The sequence below is a fragment of the Bison bison genome, unplaced genomic scaffold (genome assembly GCF_000754665.1).
Source record: "Bison bison bison isolate TAMUID 2011002044 unplaced genomic scaffold, Bison_UMD1.0 scf7180017864283, whole genome shotgun sequence".
Classification (NCBI taxonomy): domain Eukaryota; kingdom Metazoa; phylum Chordata; class Mammalia; order Artiodactyla; family Bovidae; genus Bison; species Bison bison.
The window spans coordinates 1,740,024-1,751,198 of NW_011494855.1; positions in this window are offsets into that span (position 1 = coordinate 1,740,024).

Below are 11,175 nucleotides of genomic sequence, written 5' to 3' on the forward strand. Positions count from 1 at the left end.
TTAGCTGAATGGCTACACTAGAAATTATCACAGGAACATTTTTCAGATGACCTCGTACTTGAAGTCATAAAAGTATCCATGGAAATTTTCATTTTCAGAAGGTCACAGTAGTACATTTTTCATACAGTTAAAAAATCAACAATCTTATTGTTAAAAGTAAATCTGCAAGACTTAGATAATGATCTGTTTTCTGGTCAATTGTTTTCTCTCCATTGTGTGCAAAACTAGATCATTCAGAGGGCTCTCATTTGTCTTGAGCTTTATGGCATAATTGGCCAAATACCCACAGAGGTGTTAGCCCAGAATTCCAATTGATTTCCAAATGAAAATGTGTAGGCATATTTAAAAGGGAAACCAACAGCACAGTGATGTATAGGTTTAATTTTTTTCTCAATTTTAATGATGTGAAAAATTCTTCTAGGAATAAAGAATTGATTGTGTGAACATTGTGCAAAAATAGAGCAAGAAGATAATTGGACTCTGGAGCAATTAAAATCAGATTAGTCACTACTACAGTGTACTGTATCATCCTTATAATAGGTTTTTGTTCCTTTATTAAGTGAGTAAATATGGGCACATATCAGTGATCCTTATTGTTCATTTCTGTTATCTTGAGTTGCAGTTAACTTACTTTAACCCTGGCATATCGTTATTGAACCAGTAAGCTAGTAGCTCTTACAGATTTTATTTACCCTTTTAGGTGATAGGACCATCTATTAATATATTAGAGTCAAGACAATAGAGAAGGAATAGATTTACTTTCTGAGAATGCAACAAAGAGGAGATACAACATGAGGATATTAATAAATGTCCACTGACAGATGAATAGGTAAAACAAAACAACCAAAAAAAAAAAAAAGAAAACTTAAAAAATACTTTTTAATCTAACTCTAAAATTTTTGGCTACTTTAAAAGTCATTTTTAAATTAAAATCAAACATCACATGCAGACCATAGCTTTCATGGGATCTGTTCAGCAGAGCACGTGGCACAGGCCCAGGGCAGCAGTGAGATTCTCTGTTGCTATAAGGAATATGACATGGTATGCCGTGAACATTCCTCTTCAACAGACCTCTTTCCTCCCTTTATCTCTGAACTTTGCAACTCAGAGTTAAATTAGAAGTGAAACTTCATTTTTTGTTTCATTTTGAATATTAATCGCCATTAACAGTGGAAGAATAAAAGCATGATAGATAAGATTATGGGTTCAATCCTGGGTTGACTTTTGCTGAGAATATGCTCCAGCACTTTAAGATTTCACATATAAGTGGTATCATTGGTCTCTGTCTGACTTACTTCACTCAGAATGATAATCTTTAAGTCTATCCATGTTGTTGCAAACGGCATTATTTCATTCTTTCTTTATGACTAAGATTTTAAATCCAGAGCTGGAGCTTCATGTACCCAAGTTATCAGCCTATGGTCCACTACAAAGTTCAGCTCCAGGCTCCTTGGGACTATTGTTTTCACGCTATTGTAGGATCTGGTCCTAGAAGATGTATTGAGAGGACTCTTTCTTGGGCAGGATACAAATGTGTGCAGAATGCAAGCTGTTCATTCAGGGTTTGCTGTCCTTTCTTGGCCCTGGGAATACATTTATAGGTATACCTTCTACTATTGTTATTCAGGAAAAAAAAGGTGTGGTACTTTACACACAGCTTATACTCAATAAAGTTTTGTTAAATGGAATTACCTCCTGGTGACCTTTAAACGTTACTTCCTTAGAGGATAATTTCCTCTAAGACTCAGTCAAGTCCTCGTTTTATGTTATCATAGCATCCTTTATTTCCTCATAGACTTTGTATAGCATTAATTAATTAATTAATTGTCATCACTTAATATATATTCTTCTGAAGATTCAGGCAGTTACTGTACCTGTCTTACTGACCACTGTTCCTACACTTGATGCACTCAGGATATTTTATAAATCACTGAAAAATGCTTAAACAGTTATTGCCTCATTCTACAATTACAGAAACTAAATTTTATTCCTCTGTCCTATGCAGCCTGTTCACTTACTCTGTTTATATCTCATAATATGTTAAGTCTCTGTGTATGTATAGTGCGTGCATGCTAAATCACTACCATATAGTGTCCAGCTCTTTGTCACCCCATAGACTGGAGCCCACCAGGCTCCTCTGTCCATAGGATTCTCCAGGCAAGAATACTGGAGTGGGTAGCCATTCGCTTCTCCAGGGAATCTTCCCAATCCACGGATTGAACCTATGTCTCTTACATCTACGTGCATTCTTTACCACTAGCGGATTTTACCACTAGTGCTACCTGGGACATCCGTGTATGTATTACTTACACCCGATAGGCCGAACTTTGGCCTGCATTTTATTCAATCCAATTATTCCCTCTTCCACTGCTTTAAAGGAGTATTTTGAGAGTTAATAATGTAGTTAACACATTTTTAAGATTCCTCTTTTCTTTCTTTCCTCTTTTGCTACTCACCTTTTGGTCATTTCCTGATCACTAATCCTTTAACTTGAAGCTGCTTTATGAAATATGTTAGTTGAGGTTTAGGCAAGGAAGTGATTTGTAGATCTAACCATCTTTGCTATTTTCTATACTCTGCTCTCTTAAATAATCAAAAATTGAGTGTATATCTTGGAGAATGATTCCAAAAAACATCATGACTTTTCATAATGGCAAACTTGCTGCTGCTACTGCTAAGTCACTTCAGTCGTGTCCAACTCTGTGCAACCCCATAGATGGCAGCCCACCAGGCTCCACCGTCCCTGGGATCGTCCAGGCAAGAACAATGGACTGGGTTGCCATTTCCTTCTCCAATGCATGAAAGTGAAAAGTGAAAGTGAAGTTGCTCAGTCATGTCCGACTCTTAGCGACCCATGGACTGTAGTCCTCCAGGCTCCTCCGGCTATGAGATTTTCCAGGCAAGAGTATTGGAGTGGGGTACCATTGCCTTCTCCAATGGCAAACTTAGATTAAATTAAAAAGCTATAAATGCAACCTTAAGAGATATTTGATTTCTTTAGTTAGATCAATATTTTTCTGGCTGTTATTGTTATATCTCTATATTAAAAACAAAAATCTAAGAAAATTTTTGAGAGAAAAATAATTAGCTTTAGTAGTGTGTAAAGTGGTATAGTAGATAATAAGTTATTTAGAATTCTATTGAATTTTTCATATAGTTTAATCACAGAATAAAAAAGTATTTTACTAATTATGTTACCTTAAATTAAATCTGCTCTCATCCATCTTACCTAAAATAGAAGAACAAGTTTCTTTCTGTTTTCTGTGGAGAGTCAAATGGAGAAATATATTCCCTTAAAAAGCTGAGTTGCTCTAAACAAGAGTTTCTTTATCTTTGTTATCTTTCTACATGGTACAAAAAATTGGCTTGTCCCTAAGCAATCATGTTGTAATTAGTCAATAATGACAGTAAACAAGAGTCCTACTCCCACTCCAATATTTCATTCCTCCAATAAAATGATTTGCAGAGGTAGTTTAATGGATTGCTGTCACCAGATTAATGGCCTCTCTTTGAAACTATGTCAATCTCTTGACTGGACATGCTTTTGATAGGTGTCCTAGCATATAGTTATAAGAAACAACCTATTAGCTTCTAACAAAGTTGTAGTTTTCTGAAGCATTCAAAATGTGTACTTTGTTTGCAGTAATACACCAAATTATCATATGTGTGCTTCTTTATTTTACAAAAAAAAATTATGCAAGCTTTTTCTTTGTTTTCAGTCTTGGAAGGTGAATGTACTTCGTGCAAAGTACTACACAGAGCTATGCATGATTCCAGTTTTGCAAGGTGGAGGATAAAATCCTTTAAAGTATAGTATTTTTCTCTCCCTGTAAAAAAAAAATTTACATTTTTCTTTCTGAGTGGCACATATTTATGTCTGTGTGAATTAAACTTGATTTGCAAAACAAAAGAGCTCTATTTTATGAACAAAAGCTTTACTTCTCTAGTCTTTTTTTCAATATCTCCAAATACCTATTTTCTTTAAAAATCTCTTGCATGTTAAGCTCTTCTGTATTTTGAAGCAAAGCACTGGAGGATTTCTTGTGCTGGAACGGCTTACCCTGTAGGAGAGACATGTTTTAGCCATGCATCTTGGCATGCAAACCGTTCAAGTCTGGCCACCTTAAAACAAAGTGCTTTGGGGAACATAAAATTCTTTGGGGAAATGAAGTCTTTTTCATCATAGGGGACTGGAATGCAAAAATTGGAAGTCAAGAGATACCTGGAGTAACAGGCAAATCTGGCCTTGGAGTACAAAATGAAGCAGGGCAAAGACTAACAGAGTTTTGCCAAGAGCAATCAGTGGTCCTAGCAAACACCCTCTTCCAACAACACAAGAGAAGACTCTACACATGGACATCACACAGACGGTCTATACCAAAACCAGATTGATTATATTCCTTGTAGCCAAAGATGGAGAAGCTCTATACAGTCAGCAAAAACAGGACTGGGAGCTGACTGTGGCTCAGATCATGAACTCCTTATTGCCAAACTCAGACTTAAATTGAAGAAAGTAAGGAAAACCACTAGACCATTCAGGTATGACCTAAATCAGATTGCTTATGATAACACAGTGGAAGTGACAAACAGATTCAAGAGATTAGATCTGATAGACAGAGTGCTAGAAAACTATGGACAGAGATTCATGACATTGTACAGAAGGCAGTGTTCAAGACCACCCCAAAAAAAAGAAATGCAAAAGGCAAAATAGTTGTCTGAGGAGGCCTTACAAATATATATGAAAAGAAGAGATGTGAAAGACAAAGGAGAAAGGGAAAGATACACCCATTTGAATGTAGAATTCCAAAGAATAGCAAAGAGAGATAAGAAACCCTTCCTCAGTGATCAGTGCAAAGAAATAGAGGAAAACAATAGAGTGGAAAAGACTAGAGATCTCTTCAAGAAAACTAGAGACACCAAGGGAACATTTCATGCAAAGATGGGCTCAATAAAAGACAGAAATGATACGGAGCCTAACAGAAGCAGAACATACTAAGAAGAGGTGGCAAGAATATACAGAAGAACTATACAAAAAAGATATTACCCAGATAATCACAATGGTGTGATCACTCACCTAGAGCCATCCATCCTAGAATGCCAAGTCAGGTGGGCCATAGGAAGCATTACTACAAACAAAGCTAGTGGAGAAGATGGAGTTCCAGCTGAACTATTTCAAATCCTAAAAGATGATGCTGTTTAAGTGCTGCACTCAGTAAGTCAGCAAATTTGGAAAACTCAGCAGTGGCCACAGGATTGGAAAAGGTCTGTTTTCATCCCAAACCCAAAGAAAGGCAATGCCAAAGAATGTTCAAACTACAGCACAATTGCTCTCATCTCACGATAGCAAAGTAATGCTCAAAATTCTCCAAGCCAGGCTTCAACAGTCTATAAACCATGAAATTCCATATGTTCAAGCTGGATTTAGAAAAAGCAGAGGAGCCAGAGATCAAATTGCCAACATCCGTTGAATCATAGAAAAAAACAAGAGAATTCCAGAAAAATATCTACTTCTGCTTTATTGATTACAACAAAGCCTTTGACTGTGTAGATCACAACAAACTGGAAAATTCTTAAGGAGATGGGAATACCAGATAACCCGACCTGTCTCTTGAGAAATCTGTATGCAAGTCAAGAAGCAACAGTTAGAACTGAACATGGAAGAACAGACTGGTTCCAAATTAGGAAAGAAGTACGTCAAGGCTGTATATTATCACCCTGCTTACTTAACTTACATGCAGAGTGCATCATGAGAAATGCTGGGCTAGATGAATCACAAGCTGGAATCAAGATTGCCAGGAGAAATATCAATTATCTCAGATACGTAGATGACACCACTCTTATGGCAGAAAGTGAAGAAGAACTAAAGAGTCTCTTGATGAAAGTGAAAGAGGAGAGTGAAAAAGCTGGCTTAAAGCTCAACATTCAAAAAATGAAGATCATGGCATCTGGTGCCATCACTTCATGGCAAATAGATGGAGAAACAGTGGAAACAGTGTCAGACTTTATTTTTTGGGGCTCCAAAATCACTGCAGATGGTGATTGTAGCAATGAATTTAAAAGATGCTTACTCCTTGGAAGAAAAGCTATGAGCAACCTAGACAGCATATTAAAAAGCAGAGACATTACTTTGCCAACAAAGGTCTGACTAGTCAAAGGTATGGTTTTTCCAGTAGTCATGTATGGATGTGAGAGTTGGGCTATATAGCAAGCTGAGTGCCGAAGAACTGATGCTTCTGAACTCTGGCGGTGGAGTAGACTCTTGAGAGTCCCTTGGACTGCAAGGAGATCCAACCAGTCAATCCAAAAGGAAATCAATCCTAAATATTCATTGAGAGGACTGATGCTGAAGCTGAAACTGCAATACCTTGACCACCTGATGCGAAGAACTGACTCATTGGAAAAGACCCTGATGTTGGGAGAGATTGATGGCAAGAAGAGAAGAGGACAAGAGAGGATTAAATGGTTGGATGGCATCACTAACTCGATGGACATGAGTTGAGCAAGCTCCAGGAGTTGGTGATGGACAGGGAAACCTGGCATGTTGCAGTCCTTGGAATTGCAAATAGTCAGACACAACTGAGTGACTGAACTGAACTGAATTTTGGGAACATCAGCAACTAACTCTGTGAGTCCAACATGAGTTTATCTTATATAAAATGTTACTTCTTTGTATCTGTTAACTTTAGAGCAGTATTCCAGTGTATTTAGATTAGTGAAATTTATTCTCCAAAAATGAGTTTGGTAGCAGAAGAGAGTACAGCAACATGTATCTTTTTTCTGAATAATTTTGTGCTTTACTAATTCACCCATTTAGAAAAACTTTACTGAATACTTACTATGGGAATGCACTGATAGGTGTTAAAAATAGAATAGTGAATAAGTTAAGATATGATGCTAGCCCTCACAGAATTTAGAGAGGACCTGAGTGATAAGTTCTACAACAGGGTTAAGTACTGAGTTCTCTGGTCATATGGGATGGCAGAGGAGGAGAGCACCTGATCTAGCCTTTGGAAATTAAGGGAAGTTTTATGAAAGATTCAAGGGCTCACCTGAGTCAGCCACATGAAGAGATGATGTAGAAAGTGTATTCCAAGTGGAAACAAAAGCAAGAGCAATGACCTGAAGGACAAAAATTGCAGAGTGAATTCAAATAATTGAAATTCATTTTTTTATAAAAGGCCTAACATTTATTATTAGTGTTTGGAACCTATCCTAAGAGCAGTTAAGATATGGTAAGATATGTAAGATAACATGGGATTTTGAGGCTAGGAATGACATAATTAAATGAGTGATTTAGGAAGATCACTCAGGATTTAAAGTGAAGAACAGGTCTGGCAGGGACAAGATTGAGGCAGGAAGCCCGTTAGGAGGTTGTTAAAAATAATCTTAAGTAGAAGATTCTGAGGCTTAAATTTAGGAAATGAACCTGGAGGTGAAGTAGGAGACAGTTAAAGAGACATAACAATTCCAATGTCTATCTCTCCAACTCTACTTGTGCATTGTGAATTAGCTAGAGGTGTTGCCTGTATCTCTACTAGTGACAGAATTCTTAGACTTCTAGATGCCTTAGAAACCTCAATATTAGAAAATGTCACTTGGCTAGGAATTTTATGAGTTATTGCTGAAACAACTGTTGGATGAGAATGGACAGAACATTTATTTGTGGATATGAATGGTGTCATCTCTATCTTGCTGCAAAAGATAACACAAAGGAAATCCTAGAAAGAAGGTTTTGACCTTTGACAATTATAAGTTCAACTGATACCAAAAGCAAAGACAATAATAACAAGTGGTGTGACATCACACTAAAAAGCTTCTGCACAACAAAGGATCATCAGCAAAATGAAAAGACAACCAACTAAATGAAAGAGAATATTTATAAATCATATGTCTGAAAAGTGCTTACTATCTAAAATATATAAAGAGCTTATACAAAATTATAGCCAGCTGGTTAGCAGTTGGGGTGACCCTCTAGATGCATGAACTTGTGCATATTGCCTGAACTGAACCCTTCTAGAAGACTGTGCCCTTAACCTCTGGCATTTGGCTTACTTTGGGTAGTATAAATCATTCAGAATTTAAGATGAAAAGCATTATTAAGAATAAAGATGGTCATAATATAATCATGATACTGTTTTTCTTAGGAAAATAGAAATAGTCTACTATTAATAGAATGGGACTTCCCTGGTGTCTTAGAGGGTAAAGAATGTGCCTATGCAATGCAAGAGACTGGGGTTCCATTCCTGGGTCAGGAAAATCCCTGGAAAAGGGAATGGCTACCCACTCCAGTATTGTTGCCTAGGAAATCCCATGGACAGGGGAGCCTGGTGGGCTAGTCCATACAGTCTCAAGAGTTGGACACAATGGAGCAGGTTTAAAATTCAAGAAGCAAACTTGCTAGAACAAGATATATTTTCTAAAATTCATCATGATAGTAGGAGATATTAATGTACTTATATTACCTAATAGCTCAGACAAAAAAAGTTAGTATGATATAAACATGGAGACCATCATTAACGGTTAACAATTTTGATTTCTCTATCTACTTAGTATCCACCAACTAGAAAATGCACACTTTCAAGCATACATGAAATGTTTAAATATTGACTATGTGCTAGATCATGGAAGTCTCAACAGTTTTCTACCCTATATGGTATTATCTTAGATTTAACTCATGAAAAATTAAGGCTATGTCCTTTACTCTGTAGAACATACACTTTTATCTGTGTGCTTTTTTAAAGAGGCATCCAGTACTGTAAATGAAGTTGCTTGAGACAATGGCACTCCTTTCTAATACACATAATTGTGGGATATGTGAAGAACCAGGGACCTGTTAAAGTTTGGCTCCTGTGGCCTGTCAACTTGACTTTAGGAGTTCATTGTCAATGTGTGTATGTGTGTGTACCCATATACTTGCAATTTACTACCTAAATTTACCTGTTCTCAACTCAACTCTTTAGCTTGTTTATATTTTTCCCTTGATTATGAAACTCTTGACCTATTTGGTAAGTGTGGCAATTTCAGTAATTAATCATGTAGAAAGTCTCATCAATGATGCTGAACAGTTTAATGAACTTCAGTATGCACAAATGTATAACGTTAACATATAGCCTGAGGGCATTGTTCTTTGTCTTTCTTTAACAGAGGTATACTTTGTTCTAAGACTGCTTCAATTGATCTTACAGTGATTCAAAAAAATTAACTGCAAGATAAAATCCATTTGAAGATTGAAAAGTGAAAAATTATTCTGAAACCATGATAAAACTCTTGAGCACCTCCCTTTCTTGAAAAAGGTCTTTTGACATACAATGCTGTACAGTACTTCCTATCAGAGCTTCTCAAAGTTGAACATGCATATACATTACCTAATGATCCTGGGAAAATGCAGATTCTCATCAAGTGGGTCAACAGAGAAACTTAAGATTCATTTCTAACAAGTTTCCAAATGATATTGGCATTGCTTGTATATACACCATATTTTTTGCATCAAGCTGAATATTATACTGAACTTTGAAACCTATTCAATATATGTAACTATCAGACTTATTCAGATATTTAACCCAGACTCATTTAAAAATTATTTTGTTGTTCAGTTGCTCAGATGTGTCCAACTCTTTGCCACCCTATAGACTGCAGCATGCCAGGCTATCCTGTCTTTCACCATCTCCCAGAGTTTGCTCAAACTCATGTCCGTTGAGTTGGTGATGCCATCCAACCATTTCATATTCTGTCGTTCCCTTCTCCTCCTGTCTTCAATCTTTTCCAGCACAGGGTCTTTTCCAATGAGTGGGCTCTTTGCATCAGGTGGCCAAAGTATTGGAGATTCAACATCAGTACTTTCGATGAATATTCAGGGTTGATTTCCTTAAGATTTGACTGGTTTGATCTCCTTACTGTCCAAGAGACTCTCAAGAGTCCTCTCCAGCACCACAGTTTGAAAGCATCAGTTCTTTGGAGCTCAGCTTTCTTTATAGTTCAAATCTCACATCCACACATGACTACTAGAAAAACCATAGCTTTGACTATATGGACCTTTGTCAGCAAAGTGATGTCTCTGCTTTTTAATATGCTATCTAGGTTTGTCATGGCTTTTCTTTTTTGGAGCAAGAGTCTTTTAATTTAATGGCTGTAGTCACCATCCACAGTGATTTTGGAGCCCAAGAAAATAAAGTCTGTCACTGCTTCCACTTTTTCTCCATCTATTTGCCATGAAATGATGGGACTGGATGCCATGATCTTAGTTTTTTGAATATTGAGTTTTAAGCCAACACTTTTACTCTCCTCTTTCACTTTCATCAAGAGGCTCTTTAGTTCTTTTTCACTTTCTGCCATAAGGGTGATGTCATATGCATATCTGAGGTTATTGATATTCCTCCTGGCAATCTTGATTCCAGCTTGTGATTCATCCAGTCCAACATTTCTCATGATGTACTCTGTGTATAAGTTAAATAAGCAGGGTAACAGTATACAGTCTTGATGTACTCCTTTTCTAACTTTGAACAAGTCCATTGTTTCATGTCTGGTTCTAACTGTTGCTTCTTGACTTACATACAGATTTCTCAGGAGGCATGTAAGGTGGTCTGGTATTCTCATATGTTTAACAATTTTTGCAATTTGTTGGGATCCACACAGTCAACGGCTTTGGCATAATAAAATAAAAGGTTTTTACCAACTTAAACATGTTTTGGGGAAAATCTGAGATAGAAACCAAAGCCTTTGACTGTGTGGATCACAATTTCCACAATTGTGGAAAATTCTGAAAGAGATGGGCATACCAGACCACCTGACCTGCATCTTGAGAAATCTATATGCAGGTCAGGAAACAACAGTTAGAACTGAATATGGGACAACAGACTTGTTCCAAATAGGAAAAGGAGTACGTCAAGGCTGTATATTGTCACCCTGCTTATTTAACTTATATGCAGAGTACATCATGAGAAACGCTGGGATGGAATAAGCACAAGCCGGAATCAAGATTGCCAGGAGAAATATCAATAACCTCAGATATGTAGATGACACTACCCTTAAGGCAGAAAGTGAAGAGGGACTAAAAAGCCTCTTGATGAAAGTGAAAGAGGAAAGTGAAAAAGTTGGCTTAAAGCTCAACATTCAGAAAACTAAGATCATGGCATCTGGTCCCATCACTTCATGGCAAATAGATGGAGAAACAGTGGA